The following is a 19,425-nucleotide window of genomic DNA, read 5'->3' on the forward strand; positions in this document are numbered from 1 at the left end:
TGTATAAAGTCTAAAAAGTGACTAGAAGTGACTAGATAATAATAATGCATAATTTCATAGTTTAATAGATAGAATAAGCAAAAAAAAAGAAAAAGAAAAAAGTCTATCTATGTGTTGTGTAGAATAAGGCAGATGCAGAACCTGTAGTTGCTTATTAATAAATAACCTGTAAAAATACTAATAAAACCTTTTCCTATTTGTTTCTTATTTGTTAGCAAGTATCTATTAAATTTAATTTCCCTATCTGAAAAACACCCTTAACCTTTAGAATTCTATATTTTCTAATTTCTAAATTCATTAAAAATTTTCCAACTATATTTATCATAATAATTTAACACCAACTCTAACTCAAACTCTATGTAAAATTAAACACATATAATCGTTATTTTTTAATATCAATTTAGGTTATCAATTTACACACATAATACTTTTTTTTCAATTTATGTCATATTAAAAGATCGATTTGAAACATTTACAAAATCTTTTTGTCAAACTTACAAAGTCAAGTGAAAATATAAAATTTTGACAATATCACACCTATTGTATAGAATTTTGAGAGTATCACACCTCCTGTTATGATAAACATTGCATGTTAATCAAACTTTTTGGACCATAAGACAAATGTGGCATCGAATCTGCCCAAAACCAGCTAAAATATTTCGATGGACCTGTTCGAATCATATTATAAAGAATATAAGACTTTGAATAGAAGCATGAATCACATCATTTTAACTATGTATTAACATTTTAATATATAGATTTCTAATATATAGAATTTTAATATTTCGATGGACCTGTTCGAATCATATTATAAATAATATAAGACTTTGAATAGAAGCATGAATCATATCATTTTAACTATGTATTAACATTTTAATATATAGAATTCTAATAATAAATCATTATATTAATTTTATAAATATATATTTTTTGTTTCTAAATATTGTTAAAAAATACTTAACATTTTAATGTGTAGAATATAAATAATCAATAAAATATTTAAATCTCACATATATAAAATTATTAATTTTTTTTTTTAATATAAATTTTATATATAGTAATTATTTTTATTTTATTAATAAGTTTTTTTAGGAATCTATAATTTATTAGTTTTTTATATGGAATTTTTATTTCTCTCAATCTGTCTACTTCTATTATTATACAAAAAGATCCAAAAAGTTACAGCAAGGCCTTGGCCTTGAAAATCTTGCCATGAAGTTGGCAATTAGCCCAGATGAACACATTTCCAATTTTGGTAGACTTCCTTCTGTTATGTCTTCTCCTAAGACCCGAAACATTGCTAAACAGGGACATGCTGAGACATACATCAATTGCACAACTATGCAACGCTAAACTTGAACGTCCTGACATACAGACACATACAACGACACAGAGACATATAGACACATACAATGACCTGACACAAGCAAAATTGCGAGTTTCAAAACAGAGTAATGCGCCTACTTCTTAGGCTGCCGAGAGCAGAATGCCAGACAAGATCAATCATCATCCGTAGTGTAAGGTTCCTCCACTACCCTACACCCGTATTGTAAAGAGTCTTCCGAGTCTGAGCGAAGGACCACCGAGCCTGTTGGGTCTCCCTGAGCTGGTTCACTTGGACCTGCAGGGGCAGCTTGATTCGCCATGGAGGAGCTTCCCATGACCGGGCGTTGAATATCTATTGGAGGCGCCATCCTTTGTTCTGGCGGAATTTCCGGATGTGCTACTGCCTGGCCGCTGAGATTTTCACAATTTTCTATAGTAACAGAAACTAGGAAAGTGGAATTGGCAAGAGTACAGGGGATGCGATAACGAACTGTTGGGTGCGCCGCATGCTCACACTCGGCCATCCTGCCACGCCCGTGTCCTCTGCCTCTTCCGGCTCTGGTAACAGGGGGACTGCTTTGCTCAGGTGCCAGCTCGACCGAGGAAGAGGGGGAAATGGGGGCGGACCTCTGAGAGGTGGCACGTCCACGGGAGCCACCACGTCTGCTTCCCATCCTAGGCCGTTCTCTCGGCATTGCGATGTACAGAGGATTGACAAGTGAACAGAAACACGGAGGGGAGTGACCAACAAAGTCGTGAGCCCTTTGAGCCAGAGCCCAATGCCTGTAAAACACTCTTGTGCCTGAAACAGGGACGGATTTAGGCACTGTAATTGAGTAACCCTGAGTTACCCACAGCACATCAAACCAAAAGACCGCAGAGGAGTGCGAAGAGGCCGCAGGAGCGCAGAGTTTATGGAGCTCCATTGCACAATTAACCAAGAGGCGGATGGAGGAATTAAGGACCGACATTAAAAGACTTGTGTGAGACCAGCTCACCAGCTCTGCAAAGTACCTCGTGGCGTGCATGGGCTGACACCTGCCCATGTGAAGCGCCACCTTCGTACCTTCATTGCATTCAAACACCCGCATCCGGGAGTTTTTTATATGGAATTAATTTCACATTCAAATATTAATATAAAAAATAATGTATTTTAATTATTAATCACAAAAATTATATATAAAAAATAATTATATATATAGAGAGTTTTATGATATTTGTTTTCTGCTTTTAAATATAATTAGGGTACTATTGACATTTTAAAGTGTAAAATGTGAATCTTGAATAAAATAATTATATATATATATATATATATATATATATATATATATATATATATATATATATATATATATATATATATAATTTTAAGAGAAAAAAAAAAAAAAACTAACTAATAAATAAGCACATAATAAGTTATGCATGCATCTAATTTGAGTTACCCATATGAGATTGGAGTTCAAGGGCAGTGTACTATCAGTGGTAAACTAAGTGAAGTTGTACAAGTAGCTCATGATTTGAGTTACCCATATGAGATTGGAGTTCAAGGGCAGTGTACTATCAATGGTAAACTAAGCGAAGTTGTACAAGTGGCTCATGTAGTCAGAGATTGGCATAATGGAATTGTGCAATCTACATTGAGGAATCTTCTAATTAGTAGGGGAAATTTCCTCAAGGAACAACACAAGGAAATAGGAGCTTGGGAGGATGAGAAATTGGATAAGTATTGGTTCTTGTGAGTGAGTGAATGTGAGGGTAGAAGATAGAGTTTCAGGTTCTGCTCAAGCTTGAACAAGCATATTGCATTCATCGAGATTATTTAATTAATGAAACACGTATAGGAAGGGGTTTTGAGCAGTTGATTTCCATTAGATAAATCTTTGTGTATGTGTGTTGAATATTGATGCAAGTTAATTTTTTGTGATTTTATCGTGAATTGTTTTCTCTGGATGAGTAGAGTAGATTTGAATATTATGTTTTATAAAATTACATAAACAATTTTGAATATACATTAAAATTATACATGGTATCAAAGAAGGAATCATAGTAGAGAATATATTTTGAACTTGCTATTAGAGGAGGATCGAATTTGCAAGATTAATTCTTTAGAGATAGAAGGATGGATTTCTATAGACTAAGACTCAAGTATGCCCTTAAGGGAAGCTCAAATTAATTTTCTTGGAAGGACCAAATGGAGATAGTGCTCGAAGATAATGGGTTGAAGGAACTCGCAAATAATGATATCCAGAAACCGACAACCATTGAAGCTCACAATTTAGTAGATTGGAAGAAGTGTGTAGAAAAGGTGAGGATGATCATATTAGAGAAATTATGAGACCATATTATCTCTAATGTCCATGGGAAAGAGACTCTCTATGAAATGTTGAAAGCATTGATAGATCATTTCCAAGAGAGTAGTGACCAAAGGAAGATGTAACTCAAGGACAAAATTTGAAATATTAAGATGCAGAAGGGTGTCATAATACCATAGTACCTCAATAGGTTCACACAATGTCGTGATGAAATTGGGATTGTTGGTGTTACTGTTGTAGAAGATGATCTGGTAAACCTAACACTTCTAGGTCTTCCCTAGAGTGGACACAACTACTATGATTTTGTAAATGGGAGGTAGAAGCTACCAAATTGGGAATGATTGTGGTTCAACCTGGTGCAAGAAGAAATAAGGTGGAACTTGAGAGATGAAACCTCATCCATGTGTCATGATGAGGAGAATTTTTCCTTGATTAGAAAGGAAAATAAAGGGAAAGGGAAGAAATCGCATTTCAAAGAAGAATCTGGTCAAGTGTGAAAGAAGAAACAATTGTCCAAAATCAGGTTATTTCACTCTAACGAAGTCAAACACTATGCCACGAAGTGTCAACACAAGAATGCCAGAAATAATGCCTTAAGAAGAGTGGTAGGTGAAGCTCTGGATTAACAATTCGAGTTGGAATTAACCCTCATTCCCTGAAGTGTGTGGTACCCAAAAAATGGTGCTTCATTCCACATGACGGGGAAAAAAGAAATTTTTAGTGACTTGGAGGAGAAAGATATCCACATGCATAGCGAGATGGGAGACGATGGAAGGTATAGAGCAACAAGTATTGGTACAATTACTTTTGAAAGGGAGTCTCGCTCCCATATCAGGCTCAAGAATGTGATGTTTGTACCAGGTCTGAAGAAGAATCAAGTTTCTATAGTTGTGTGGGAAGATTGTGGATACTATGTGATATTTAGAAAAGGGAAGGAATTTCTTAGACATATTTGTGATTTCGATCGTGAATGATTTTCCATAGATGAGTAGAGTATATGTGAGTATTAAGTTTTATAAAATTACATGAGAAATTTTGAATATACATTAAAATTCTACATGGTTTCAAAGAAGGAATCATAGTAGAGAAGATATTTTGAACTTGATATAATAGGAGGATCAAATTTTCAAGATCAATTCTGTAGAGATAGCAAGATGGATTTCTATGGACTAAGACTCGTGTCTGCCCTTGAGGGAAGCTCAAATTATTTTTCTTGGAAGGACCACATGGAATCAGTGTTGGAAGTTAATGGGTTGAAGGAACTCGTAAATAATGATATCCAGAAACCGACAAGAATTGATGCTCATAATTTAGTAGATTTCAAGAAGTGTGTAGCAACATTGAGGAGGATCATATTATAGGAAGTATGAGACCATATTGTCTCTAATATCCATGAGAAAGAGACACCATATGCAATGTGGCAAGCATTGACAAATCTTTTCCAAAAGAGTAGGGACCACATGAAGATGTCACTCAAGGAAAAAATTTGAAATATCTAGAAGCGAAAGGGAGACATAATACCACAATACTTAAGCAGGTTCACACAATGTCGTGATGAAATTAGGGTTGTTTTTGTTACGGTTGTAGAAGATGATCTCGTAAGCCCAACAATTGTAGGCCTTCCCAAGATCTGGCACAACTACTAGGATTTGGTAAATGGGAGGGAGAATCTAAAAAATAAGGAATGATTTTTTGATTTGGTTCAAGAATAAATAAGGCAAAACACTAGAGATGAAACCTTATTCAAGTGCGATGATGAGGAGAGTTGGTCCTTGGCTGGAAAGCAAGAGAAAGGTAAATGGAAGAAATCACAATTCAAAGAAGAATGAGGTCAAGGGTGAAAGAAGAAAGACTTGTCAAAAATCAAGTGCTTTCACTCTCATGAACTTAGACACTATGCTGCGAAGTTTCCACACAAGAAGGCAGGAAAGAAGCCTTTAGGAGGAATGGTAAGTGTATATTTGGCTTCAAAATTTGAGTTGGAATTCGCCCTCATTGCATGCATGGCAAGCCCGGTGATGGGTAGTGCATGGTATATGGATAATGGTGCCTCGTTCCACATGATGAGGAACAAAGAATTTTTTAGTGACTTGGAGGAGAAAGATCCCCAGATGCACATCTAGATGGGAGATGATGGAAGGTATAGTGAAAATAGTACTAGTACAATTAATTTTCAGAGGGGAGTCACACTCCCCTCTCAAGCTCAAATATGTGATGTTTGTACTTGGTCTGAAGAAGAATCTAGTTTCTATAGCTATGTTGGAAGATCGTGGCTACAATGTGATATTTAGTAAATGAAAGGAATTCCTTATACATATCACCATAGGTGATCCAGAGATCTTTTGCTTATAGATGTATTAAAGAATTACATGTGAAAATTGCAGCTACCATAGAAATCTAATGTTCCCATGAGAAAAGAAGAAGAAACACACAAAAGTATGAAAGAAGACAACAAGACTTGATAACGAAGTTTTTCCAACTTTTACTATGTCTCTTGGCCCTGCTCGATCAATGGGGAGGCCTTCATTCATTAAATGGCATGAAAGAGGAGAATACAATCATCAATTACATAAAAAGGAGTCTTATACCTCCATTATGAAAAATGGCTGAGAAATGGAGAACTCAGATGGAGAAAGGGATATCACCACTGCATATGTGGTGTTGAGAGGGGCTGAAAACATATAAGATTTGTTCGATTTAGACAAAATGCACTTTCACCCCTCCTACACTACTTCTGCCTCAAACTGCGTGCCAAAAATCCTCCCTCCCTGCACTTTTCCATGTCCATCGGGTTTTATAGTCATTGTTTTGTTACCAAAATGCTTAAATCGGGGGTCAGTTTGTTTATTATGGAGACTGTTCGAACAAAACCCTAAAATAGCTCTTTTTCTATTCAAACCCATAATGCACGGGCTACATTAAAAAATCTGATCGAAAGCCTTTTAGCTAGAATTATAATTTCATACAATCGGGTCTATAACACATTGGTTCAGGCATTTTATTGCAATTTGCTATCACATGGCAAAATGATAAAAAACCCCATTACATAGGAAATACAAAGAAATCTTGAAAAACCTGTTATGAAACAACCTCAAGAAATGATAGAAAAGATAGATCAACGCCTTAGAATTCAGCCTCTTCGAGGGGCCAACCTCCTTTATATTACATAAATGAACAATTCTTGGATGATTCAAATGACAAAACCTCCTTTCTATATATAGGAGTCTAAGGAGTCACAATATAACCCAGTCGACCTAACAATAATAATATAAAGCCACAAAAATAACAATAGAGGGATTCTATGGGGCACAGTAATAACAATATGGGGATAATAGGGGCACAACGATATTAATAAGGGATGCAACTACAATAGTAATGGGGTAATCACTAGTATTATAGGGACCCAACATGCTCCTCTCCTTCAAAAATGTGTTTTCCTCAACGCTTGAGTAGTTCTGGATGCTTCTGTATAAAATCCGCATCCTCCCATGTGGAATCTTCAGCAGATAAGTTCTTCCACTTGATAAGATACTCCGAAATTGATCAATTTTGTAGCTATCGAGTTCTTGTTTTTGTGACTGCTTCCGGTTCCAATATAATTTTTCCTTCCTCATCAAGTTTTGGAAATATTGTTTGAAACGGGAGCTTGTCACCTATAACCTTCTTTAAACATGAAACATGGAAAACAAGGTGCAATCGAGAAGATGCAGGAAGCTCCAATTTGTATGCCACAATGCCACACTTTTGCAACACCTTGTACAGACCATAATACTTTGGTGATAATTTATTATCCTTCTTAGCGTGCTTGAGGGAAATTTACTTATATGGTTGTAGTCGTAGGAATACCCAATCACCTACATCAAAACTTCTTTCGCTGCGATGTTGATCTGCCTGTTGTTTCATTCTATTCTGTGCCAACACGAGGTTATCCTTTAAGAGTTGGAGGACTTGTTGTTGATGTTCGATGTGATGTTCCATTGCTTGAACCATAGAATTTTCTCTTAAATATGATGCGATGGATGGTGGCTGATATCCATAAAGTGCCATAATTGGGGTCATTTTTGTTGTTGTATGGAAGGAAGTGTTATACCACCATTCAGCCAGAGGAAACCATTTGACCCATTGTGTCTGTTTATCAGATACAAAGCAACGTAGATATCGTTCCAAACATTTGTTTACTATCTCAGTTTTCCCATCAGATTGAGGATGATAAGATGAGCTATGAGCTAACTGAGTACCAAGACAAGAAAATAATTCTGTCCAAAAATTTCCAGTGAAAATGGGATCTCTGTCACTTACAATAATCTTTGGGTTCCCATGTAGCTTTTGAATTATTTCCATAAATGTAGTAGAAACTGTACTGGCTTTAAATGGATGTGATAATGCACAAAATTGTGCATACTTGGTAAGTCTGTGAACTACCACCATGATGACACTCTTTCCCTCAGACTTGGGTAAACCTGTGATAAAATCCATTGAAACCTCCTCCCAACGTTGGCTTGGAATGGATAAAGGTTGTAATAGACCTGGTGTCTTAATTTTTCCAACTTTACTTTGTTGGCAAACCAAACATTCCGCCACAAATTTTTGAATATCCGATTTAAGGACATCCCAAAAAAATTCCTTCTTAACCCTATGGTAAGTTTTTAGAAATCCTGAGTGCCCTCCTAAGGGAGAAGTGTGCAATTCCATAAGAATATTCTGTTTTAGTTGGGAATTCTTACAGAGGTATAAGCGATCTTTTTACCATAAAAAATCATTTTTCCAGCTAAATGTATCAGACATACTGGAATCTTGTTGTAACTTTCGAATAAGTGCCCACACTTCTTCGTCATTCTTCCATTCCTCCCTTGTTTCGTTTATCCAATCTGGTTGGATAATAGAAATGGCGCAAAACAATGCTTCCACATCCTCATCCTTTCTTGAGAGTGCATCTTCCACCACATTTTGCTTCCCTTTTTTGTAGATGATTTCAAAGTCATAACCCAACATCTTTGTGACCCACTTTTGTTGCTCTTAAGAGGATAATCTTTGTTCTAAAAAGTATTTAAGGCTATCATGATCCGTTTTTACCTTGAAGTGTCTTCCCATTAGGTAGGGTCGCCATTTATTAAGTGCATGGAGTATTGCCAACGTTTCCTTCTCATAAATAGCTTTGTGTAAAAACTTTCCCTTGATTGGACAACTTTCAAAAGCAACGGGTCTTCCATCTTGCATTAAAACAACACCAATTCCATTTCCTGAAGCATCACATTCCATATTAAAGGTTTTTGTGAAGTCCAGTGTAGCTAAGACTCGTGCTTGGCACATTGCCTCTTTAAGATGTTCGAAGGCCTTTGTTGCTTCTGGAGTCCATGAAAATGCATCTTTCTTCAATAATGTTGTTAGAGGTGCTGCTATTCTCCCATAATTCTTAACAAACTTGTGATAATACCCTGTCAACCCAAGAAATCCTAGCAGATGCTTTATGGATGTGGGGATTTTCCATTCCTTAATGGATTTAATTTTGCTAGGGTCTACCTTAACTCCTTCATGAGATACAATATAACCGAGATATTCCACCTCTTGTACTCCAAAGAAACATTTGGATCTTTTTGCATATAATTGTTTCTCCTCCAATAGTTGGAGCACCCTTTCAAAATGTTCAAAATGATCCTTCCAAGACTTGTTGTAGATTAGTATATCATCAAAAAATACTAACACAAATTTTCTAAGGAATGCTTTGAAAATGGAATTCATCAAACCCTGAAATGTTGAAGGTGCATTGGTAAGGCCAAAAGGCATGACCAAAAATTCATAATGACCCTCATGAGTTCTAAATGTTGTTTTCAGAATGTCTTCAATCTTCATTCTGATTTGATGATATCCTGAATGAAGATCCAACTTGGTGAAGTAAATTGATCCATGTAATTCATCCAGTAATTCATGAATGATAGGAATGGAAACTTATCTTTAATAGTGAGCTTGTTGAGCTCCCTATAATCCAGACACATGCGCCATGATCCATCCTTCTTGTGCACTAATACTACTGGAGCAAAGAAAGAACTTTGACTCGGTTGAATTATACCAGCCTCTAGCATTTCTGCAACCATACGTTCAATTTCACTCTTTTGGGCATAGGGATATTTGTACGGCCTGATGTTTGGAGGAACACTTCCTAGAATCATATGATTAGCATGATCATGATCACGAATAGGTGGGAGACCTTTGGGAGTCTCAAATACCTTGGAATGATTGTCTAATACTTTTTGAAGATGTGGAGAAATAGATGATTGCAATGTGGAAACATCTAGCGAACATAATTGTGCAATTACACCCCTTTGTTCCTTTTTTAGAATCTTTGTCATACCGTTAGAGCTGATTATCTTTCCATATTTCCCTGTAATACCCCTTAATTCAACTTCCTTTCCTTCCACAGAAAATTTCATAAAATGTTCTTGAGAATTAAAAGCTATTGTACCTAAGGATTGGAGCCATTGGACTCCTAGTACAACATCAGCACCTCCCATTGGAATGGAATGCATTGGGCTAGTCAATACATATTCTCCCATTGATAGCTTGATATTATGGCACTTTGCAGAGAAATTTATTGTTCCTCCATTTGCAACCATCACCTGACACTCTGGTGCTAGATATAAAAAGAAATTCAATTCTTTTGCTACCTTACAATGAATAAAATTGTGGGTACTTCTTGAATCAATCAACACTATTACCTTTTTCTTCTTGATTTGTCCTTCTATTTTGATGGTTTGAGGAGTGGTAATTCCTGCCAATGCATTACAAGATATGGTCAGATTCATTTCTTCTTTATCTAAGCTTTGTTCCTAGAGTATATCCTCTTCTTTTAACCTTTATTTCTCCTTTTCTTCTTCCTCTTCAAAATCTATGTAGAATAATTTCTTCTCAGCACACTTATGACCTTTAATATATTTGTTATCACAACTGTAACAAAGCCCTTTTTCTCTTTTCTTCTTCCAATTGTTGTGGTGTCAACGTTATAGGTTGTGGAAGACTAGGGGCAACAACACTTCCATTTTTATAGTTGTGAGTGTTATGCTTCCTCGTTGCCATAATTTTGCTTTCCATTTTTCTTGCTAAATTGAATGCCTTCTCTAATGAATCAGGTTCCCAAAGGCAAACACCATGTTGGATATTATCCTTTAAAGTCCTTATGAACACATCAATCCTATGCTCCTCTGGAATATTTTTTACCCTTATGTTCAATTTTTGGAACTCCTCAATGTGCTCCATTACTGAACCCTTTTGTTTGAGACTTATCAATTGGCTAAAAGGAGTGTTGCTTTTTGTATCCTCATAATGTGCTATCAATTCTTCCGTAAAAATTGCCCAAGTGATAATTTGTTTACGAGAGCAAAGCCATTGATACCATACAAAATGATTTGGTTCCAAATATAAAGTTGCAATACGTACCTTTTGTGTGTTTTTCACATTATTGAGATCGAAAAATTGCTCCATCTATAATATCCATGTTGCGGGATCCTTGCCATCAAACTTCCTAATATTGATTTTTGGAATATGGTAGGTCTTCAATCCCACATTAGAAACTAAGAAATCATGATTAAAATTTCTTTTGTTCGAATCATGAGTTTCCTTTACTACTTTTTCACCATTAGTAAGTATTTCTTGTAGAAAATTTGTCAAATCTGTCTTCAAATCTGCCATGTTTGTCCTCAAATCTGTCTTCAAATCTGCCATGTCTCTCTTCAAATCTGTCTTCAAATCTATCTTCAAATCATCCGTCTTAGCTTCCACACCCTTTATCTTAGATTCCATGCCATTTATCTTAGCTTCTGTTAGGTTTTGTGAGAGTGACATTTGGTGCACTTGTTCTTGTAATTTTGATATATCATGTAGCATTTCTTCCTCTTCTTCATGAGTCATGCTAGGGATTTCAAGTTGCTTACTAGGTGTTTTCATTCTCTTTCCTCGGGGCATCAGTTACCGATAATAATGCTCTACTATGCCCTTTGAATTCCTTCAAAATAAATTTTCAAACCAAGCTTAAGCAAAAATTTAAAAAAATCTACACACATTTTTCACTTTGTAGGAGCTCAATATTTCCTCTAATGTATCTCTGTACTTTCTGATCATCTAGTTCTAAAATTATGACTTGTAGTTGCCCTCTATGTCCTCTTTCCAATGCCACCAGTCTGACCCAAATTGGATTCTCTAAGGAAGAGTTATGCTAAATCTCCCACACTGACTTGATTATAGACTAGTTCAGTAGAGCGAACTTGTACGATGTGCCACGAGTCACTGTTTCAACCTTTGGCTCCAAAAAATATCTACGAGAAACTACAGTCCATCTTATTTCTGTAATTTGTTACGAAATTTCAATCCGATGCTCAGAGAGAAAATTATGACGATTTTCCCCAGGTCACCTGTTTGGAATGTAATTAAGGAGTCTACAAAAAGACCAACTTCCTTAGATCATATCTCCGCAAATATAGTGCGAAAAGCTCTGAAATTTGGACCCGAGATTCAACGTGATGTCTTCTAAAATGGGGTTTTTTTTAAGCTTCTTAAACGTTGCAAAAAAAAGGTTATAGTGAAAATTCCATGATGACTTATTTGGAGCAACGAAACCCTAGAATCCAAAGCTCTCATACCAAATGTTATGAAACCAGCTCAAGAAAAGATAGATCAACGCCTTAGAATTCAGCCTCTTCGAGGGGGAAACCTCCTTTACATTACATAAATGAACAATTCTTGGATGATTCAAATGACAAAACCTCCTTTCTATATATAGGAATCTAAGGAGTCACAATATAACCCAACCGACCTAACAATAATAATATAAAACCATAAAAATAACAATAGAGGGATTCTATGGGGCACAATAATAACAATATGGGGATAATAGGGGCACAACAATATTAATAAGGGATGCAACTACAATAGTAATGGGCTAATCACTAGTATTATAGGGACCCAACAAAACCGGACTTCAAAATATATAAAATCAGGTCTATAAACCCATCGGGTCTGGCACTTTATCACTATTGGCATATTGTGTTGTCCATGTCCATTGTAGCAGGGAATCTTTGATCGTCAATCGTTTTTGGCAGATTACATCGGCATATCGCACCTATAATGACGCGGGGGTTCTTTCCTTTGGATTCATTGATCACCGATATGTCAAACTGTTGATTGTCGATATGCGAATTCGGCGATCGCTGATATGTCAATCCGCCAATCGCCGATGTGCTGACTTGCCGATCACCAATGTTGGTGTCATCCCAAGACCCCTTTTTCCTTCCCAAAAACATATCATTTATCCATTCATTTTCATCATATATCCCTCAAAATCCTTGAAAATTGATTATTAATAGTTCTATAGTTATTAAATTGCATAGAAGTTGATTTAGGGGTTTTATGTTGAAGAATTAGAAGTTTTTGATGAAATGATTACAGGAAGTAGCCACATCCTGTAATGAGCTTATCGTTTGACATGTGGCGCAGCAGATGAGCTAGAACGAAAGGCATGGGCGAAAAGCAAAATGTCCAAGCATGGACAAACACCTATCTCCCAGCCGAATCGAACCTCCTATGTACACGGTCAACTCAAGTCAAAGCAGGGCACTCTGGTAGACAAAAGCAGCAACAGCAGCTCGTTCCATTTTCATTTTAGTTTTTGTTCTTTTTGGAAACATTTAGCATGGAAACATTTTGAAAAGGCTTATGTAATAAAAGCGGCAACAGCCGAATGTACATTCATTGTAGCAATGACATGGCTGTGCATACGCATATGTAAATACAGTCAGGTTAATGTTGGAATAGTTTTTTTATCGTTGAATCGTTTTCAGAACAGAGTTTTAAGTTTAATACAAAGACCTATTCACAACCACGACGTGTATACCTTTTGCATTGATTTGGTAGCTGATCGATTATAGCCAGTGTACCCTTAGGACGCGGACGGGCCCTGCGTTCAATCGGTATACTGTCCGTTTGTTTCATTTACGTTTCGATTATCATATGTTTGCACAGTGTTTATATTGGATTTCGATTTCCATAGCATATGGTTTGCATAACAGTTACATAGCTTTCGATTCCCATAGCTTTTGATTTCCATTGCATGTATATGGTGTGCGCTTATGAATGGTTTGCGTTTATGGTTATGTTGAACAGTCATCACTGAGATCTGGAAGTGAGTCTTGTAAGGGATTCGATCCCTGTGTGGCTTGTAGAAACACCACCATAAACTCTGTTTCTATTTCATAATTCATTTATGATTTCTATATAGTTTGATATAGTGTAAATATCATTGAATGTTGTGTGTTTATTGAACAAGGGTTTTCTGGGAAATATCTCTGTAAGGAGATTAAAATCATTGTTACAGTCATACACAGTGCTTAGGTTTGCACAGTCATACATAGTACTTAGATTTAGTGTTTAATTTGATAGATGCATCTCATGACAGGCATTGTAATCAAGTATATCAGTAGGGTAATCTGAGTGTTTGAATGATAGGCTACATATTCCAGTCTTCCGTAAAGAAGCCTTGTAACCTACATCACAATCACTTGGTCAGAGATCCTTTATGTCTATATATTTTAGACCACACCTCTAAGCTTACGCACCTCGGTCGATATTAAATATAGAGTCTAGACTAGTACCCTAGCTGGAACCACTACATTTTGGCGTCGTTGTCGGGGAGGCGTACTTAAAGGATTCAAAAAAAAAAAAAAAAATTTCAATACACAAAAACAAACAAAAACACAGTTAGAAATCATGTTCATTTATGCCTAGACTTAGAGACAATCAAGGGAGATTTGTAAGAACCCCCCACCATCTCAAAACTAACCCATCATCATCAGGAGCAGACTCTCCAGGGAATACAACACCAGCTGAGGAGGATATCCAAACATTGTAAGAAAGATTTTATTCAGGACATCAAATTACTCTTGCTGAGAGGGAAACTCTATTTGCACATAAATCACAGCAGAAGCCCTGTCCTAGATCTTCTACACAAGGGAAAAGTAGTACAATTACCAAGCAATCTTCCTTTCTCTCTTTTCCACCAAGTGACACTAAGAGACCAATTAGAATGGCTGAGGAGGGATCTGGGTCAGTTCCCCATCAAGAGGAGGAGGAATAAACTTTTAAGTTCCCCATACAAGAACCACAGGAGGATGAGGAGATCAAAATGAAAAATATACCCCCATCCGTGCTACCCAATTTCTATGGTATGGCTTCAGAGGATCCGGACTCATTCTTATTCGAGTTTGACATTGTATGTCGAACTTATGGCTATACAGATGATGCTCATAGATTGAGATTGTTTCCAACCACATTAAAGGCAGCAGCCTTGAAATGTTTTATGGGGCTAGGTGAGCATGCCATAGTTGATTGGGATGGCATGAGGAGAATATTTGTAAGGAAATATCAGCCTTATTGGAGATCCAAAGACTCTAAAGATGACATCTTTAGAATGAGTCAGCAGGAGGATGAAACCTTAGAAGAATATCTAGAACGGTTTGTCTATAACTTGCAAAAATCTAAACACCGAACAATGCCTCCTGATCTAGTCCACACAATATTCTTGAAAGGTATCCGGGAAGAATACATGGATGATCTCAACTTAATGGGCAAAGGTGACATCTCTGCCTTACCCTTTGAAGAAATAGCTGAACTGTGTGAAAAATATTCAAGAAGTAAAGCCAAAATGCGAAAGAGAACCTTGTCAACTAGGGTCACAAAAACTGCCTCTGCTAGTGTCACCCGGGCTGAAATTGGTAATCTTTTAGAAGAGTTCAAAATAGATTTGTTGAGCACTCTAGGGAATCAAATTGATACCTTAAAGGCCAAAAATAAACAGGAGGAAGAAGATAATATCATGGCTATTTTCTGCCCCAAGTGCCGCAAGAAACATGCATTAAAAGACTGCCCTCTAGAGAATATCCAAGTATGTGCTTTTTGTACTGAGCACCATGATATGTTTGACTGTCCTAAAGTTAAAATTTTGCAGAACTGTAACATGGCAGCCAGCACAGAGATGGAAAGCGTGTATTACATGGGCGCAAAGCGACCATGGCAACCAAGGCAAGCACCCCAAGGTATGTTTCCTAATCAAAATATGCAATTTCCTATGAATGATCAGATGTATGCACAAAACTCATGGAATATAAATATGCCATGGCAGCATGGAAACCAATCACAAAATCAATGGAGACCGTCTCAACAGTATTCCCAATCCTACCATCCATATCCGCAATCATACCCACCTTACTCATAGCCATATCAGCAGTACCAACAGCCATATCCATCACATTCTCAAACATATCAGCAGCACCCTCAACAAGTTGTTTATCAGCCCCAACCTTCTCAACAAACACTGCCTGCTCCTCCACAAATAAATGTACCACAACTGCAATTTCCAACTAACCCACAACCTCCCAGACCCACACAAATACCTGCTCAAACTGTCCCAAATCTGAACAATAGAGCAGAGAGGCCAGCCTATAATGTAGAGGAAGGAACCTCATACTCCACACTGCCTTTGCAAAACATTAATCTGAGGTCTGGTAGGGTGCTCCAAAAGGATTCTCCAATAACAGATCAACAAGAAGAAAACTTAGACAAAGAAAATGAAATGGCAGCTCAAACAAAACCAAGCAGTGATACCAAAGATAAACAGATGCAATCACTGCACCCACCTTTTTCAGACCGATTGGTCCAAGTAAAACCACCACTGCCTCCACCACAATTTGATGTCTTGGATGAACTTAAAAATGTCTACATAAAAATCCCTCTGCTGCAAGCTATAAAGGACATTCCTATCTACACCAAAGCCATCAAAGACATGTGTCTCAAGAAGCTTGCTAGGAAAAGGATTGATCCTCAGACCATTCATGTTTTAGGAAATTTAGCAGGCCTTATGACCAATACCATCTCCATGGAGAAGTATGTTGATCCTGGCATTCCAAAAGTGACCACCATCATTAACAACATACGGATTCCAAACACTTTGATAGATCTTGGAGCCGCAATCAATGTCATGGCCCTTGAAACCATGAGAACACTCCAGCTCATGAATTTGCAACATACCACGATTGTTCTTGAACTAGCTGATAGGTCCAAAGTCATTCCTGAAGGGATTTTGGAAGATATCATTGTCTCACTGGACTCTTGGGAGTATCCAGTGGATTTCCTAGTCCTTCAACCCAAATCCAATCTAGGAGGACACCCTATCATTCTAGGTAGACCATGGTTAGCGACTGCTGATGCATTTATTGGATGCCGATCAGGTAACATGATTATCTCTAGAGGGACCGAAAGAAAACAACTCACCCTCTATCCATCGACACAATCACCTGCAGTAACACATAACTTGTGGCTTGATGATAAATTTAATGATAAAGAGGAAGTACAATCTGTTTTAGCATTGACCAGATCTATGATTTCCACGAAGACAATAATGATTTGGTAGAATTATTTCTTTCTCAACCTGATATGTCTGAAAATCTGAGAAATGAACAATATAATGCTGCAGATGTACTTTTGGCTCAAAGCTTTCAAGAAACATGCACCATCCACTCCTTGCAATCTACATTTCATGACATCTTTCCAGTTCAATCCATCACCAATACACAGAGTCAAGTCATAGAGATCAGTCCAGGGAAAACTTTGAACATAGGCAACCACCTAGACCCATCTCAACAAGACAAATTGATTAGACTCTTGAAGAAGTACCAAAAAGCCTTTGCTTGGGCTTACACTGACATGCATGGGATTCACTCCGACACATGCACTCACCACATCTACACAGATAGCACCATTAAACCGGTGAGGCAACCACAAAGAAGAATGAACCCCATGCTCCAAGACATTGTCAGAGAGGAGTTGCAAAAACTTTTGAGAGTCAAATTTATATATCCTATTTCTGACAGTCAGTGGGTATCCCCATTGGTTATTGTGCCCAAGAAAAATGGCAAGTGGCGCATCTGTGTTGATTACAGACAGCTGAATAAAGCAACGCTCAAAGACTACTTCCCGCTGCCATTTATTGACCAAGTGTTAGACACCCTAGCTGGCAAATCATCATTTTCCTTTCTTGACGGTTTCAGTGGCTACAACCAGATCTGGATTGCCTCTGAATACCAGGACAAAACCACATTCACCTGTCCTTGGGGCACCTATGCCTACAATGTTTTGCCATTTGGACTTTGTAACGCTCCAGCTACATTTCAGCGAGCTGTGTTAGCTATTTTCGCTGATTTGATTCATGATTGTGTTGAAGTGTATATGGATGATTTTTCAGTATATGGCAATTGTTTTGAACATGCATTAGAAAATCTTGAGAGAGTGTTGAAAAGGTGTATTGAAGCTAACTTGTCCCTCAGCACCGAAAAGTGCTTCATGATGTTAAATGAAGGGATAGTGTTGGGCCATTATATCTCTTTTCAAGGCATCCAGGTTGACCCAGCCAAGATCCAGATTATTGCCGATTTGCCTATTCCACAGAATCAGAGAGAGGTAAGAAGTTTTCTTGGGTATGCTAGCTATTACCGCAGATTCATTGAAAATTTTAGCAAGATAGCCTTACCTTTGTTTAAACTTCTAACCAAAGATGTACTTTTCAATTGGACTGAGAACTGCCAGCATGCATTCGAACAACTCAAAAAGAAACTATCTACCGCACCAGTCTTGAGAGGGCCTAATTGGAGTTTACCATTTCATATTTTTACCGATGCATCTGACACTGCAATAGGTGCATCCTTAGGCCAAAAAGAAGAATCTTGTACTTATGCAATTTATTTCATTAGTAAAAATCTAACACCTGCCGAGCTAAACTATACAGTTACAGAAAAGGAAACACTTGCCATCATTTACGCTGTGAACAAATTCCGACATTACATAACTGGTTATGAAGTCTTTGTACATACTGATCATTCTGCCATTAGACATCTCATGAATAAACCAATAACTAGTGGCAGAGTTACCAGATGGTTACTATTGTTACAGGAATTTAACATCACAGTGTTAGATAGACCGGGCAAAGAGAACCAGGTGGCAGATTTTCTCTCTAGACTGCAAAATCCAGGTGAGGTTGTTCTAGTTGAAGATTCTTTTCCGGATGAGCACTTATTTGCAATTTCCATAGTAACTCCTTGGTATGCTGATTTAGCTAATTACTTGTCTACAGGAAGGACACCTCCACATTTCACTGCAAAGGAAAGGAAAAGACTGATCAAACAAAGTGCTAGATATTCATGGCTTAATGGCGATCTCTTTTACACTGGTTTTGATATGATCATTAGGAGATGTGTAAGAAATGATGAGGTAATTGACATTTTAAAATCTTGCCATGATGAACCGTGTGGTGGGCATTTTGCAGCGAAGCGGACAACCTTCAAAGTTCTTACTCTTGGATACTACTGGCCATCCATTTTCAAGGATGCCAAGAAGTATGTAAAGAGTTGTGACAGCTGCCAAAGAATGGGCAGACCAACAGCTACCGATCAGATGCCCCTTCAGCCCCAAGTTCACTTAGAACCATTTGATAAGTGGGCTCTGGACTTTATAGGACCTATCAACCCAGCTTCCAATGGTAAGAAGTACATCTTAGTATGTACTGATTACGTCACAAAGTGGGCAGAAGAAAAAGCACTGGTGAGAGCAACCAAGCACACAGTAGTCAATTTCCTTTTTGAGGAGATCTTTGTGAGGTATGGAGTACCAAGGGAAATTGTAACTGATCAAGGTACTCAATTCACCTCAAAGCTCATGAAGGACATCACAAACAAGTACCAAATAAAGCATAGGA

Source organism: Pinus tabuliformis, chromosome J, assembly GCF_031772625.1.
Source record: "Pinus tabuliformis cultivar Carrire ecotype Pingquan chromosome J, CPIR1, whole genome shotgun sequence".
Classification (NCBI taxonomy): Eukaryota; Viridiplantae; Streptophyta; class Pinopsida; order Pinales; family Pinaceae; genus Pinus; species Pinus tabuliformis.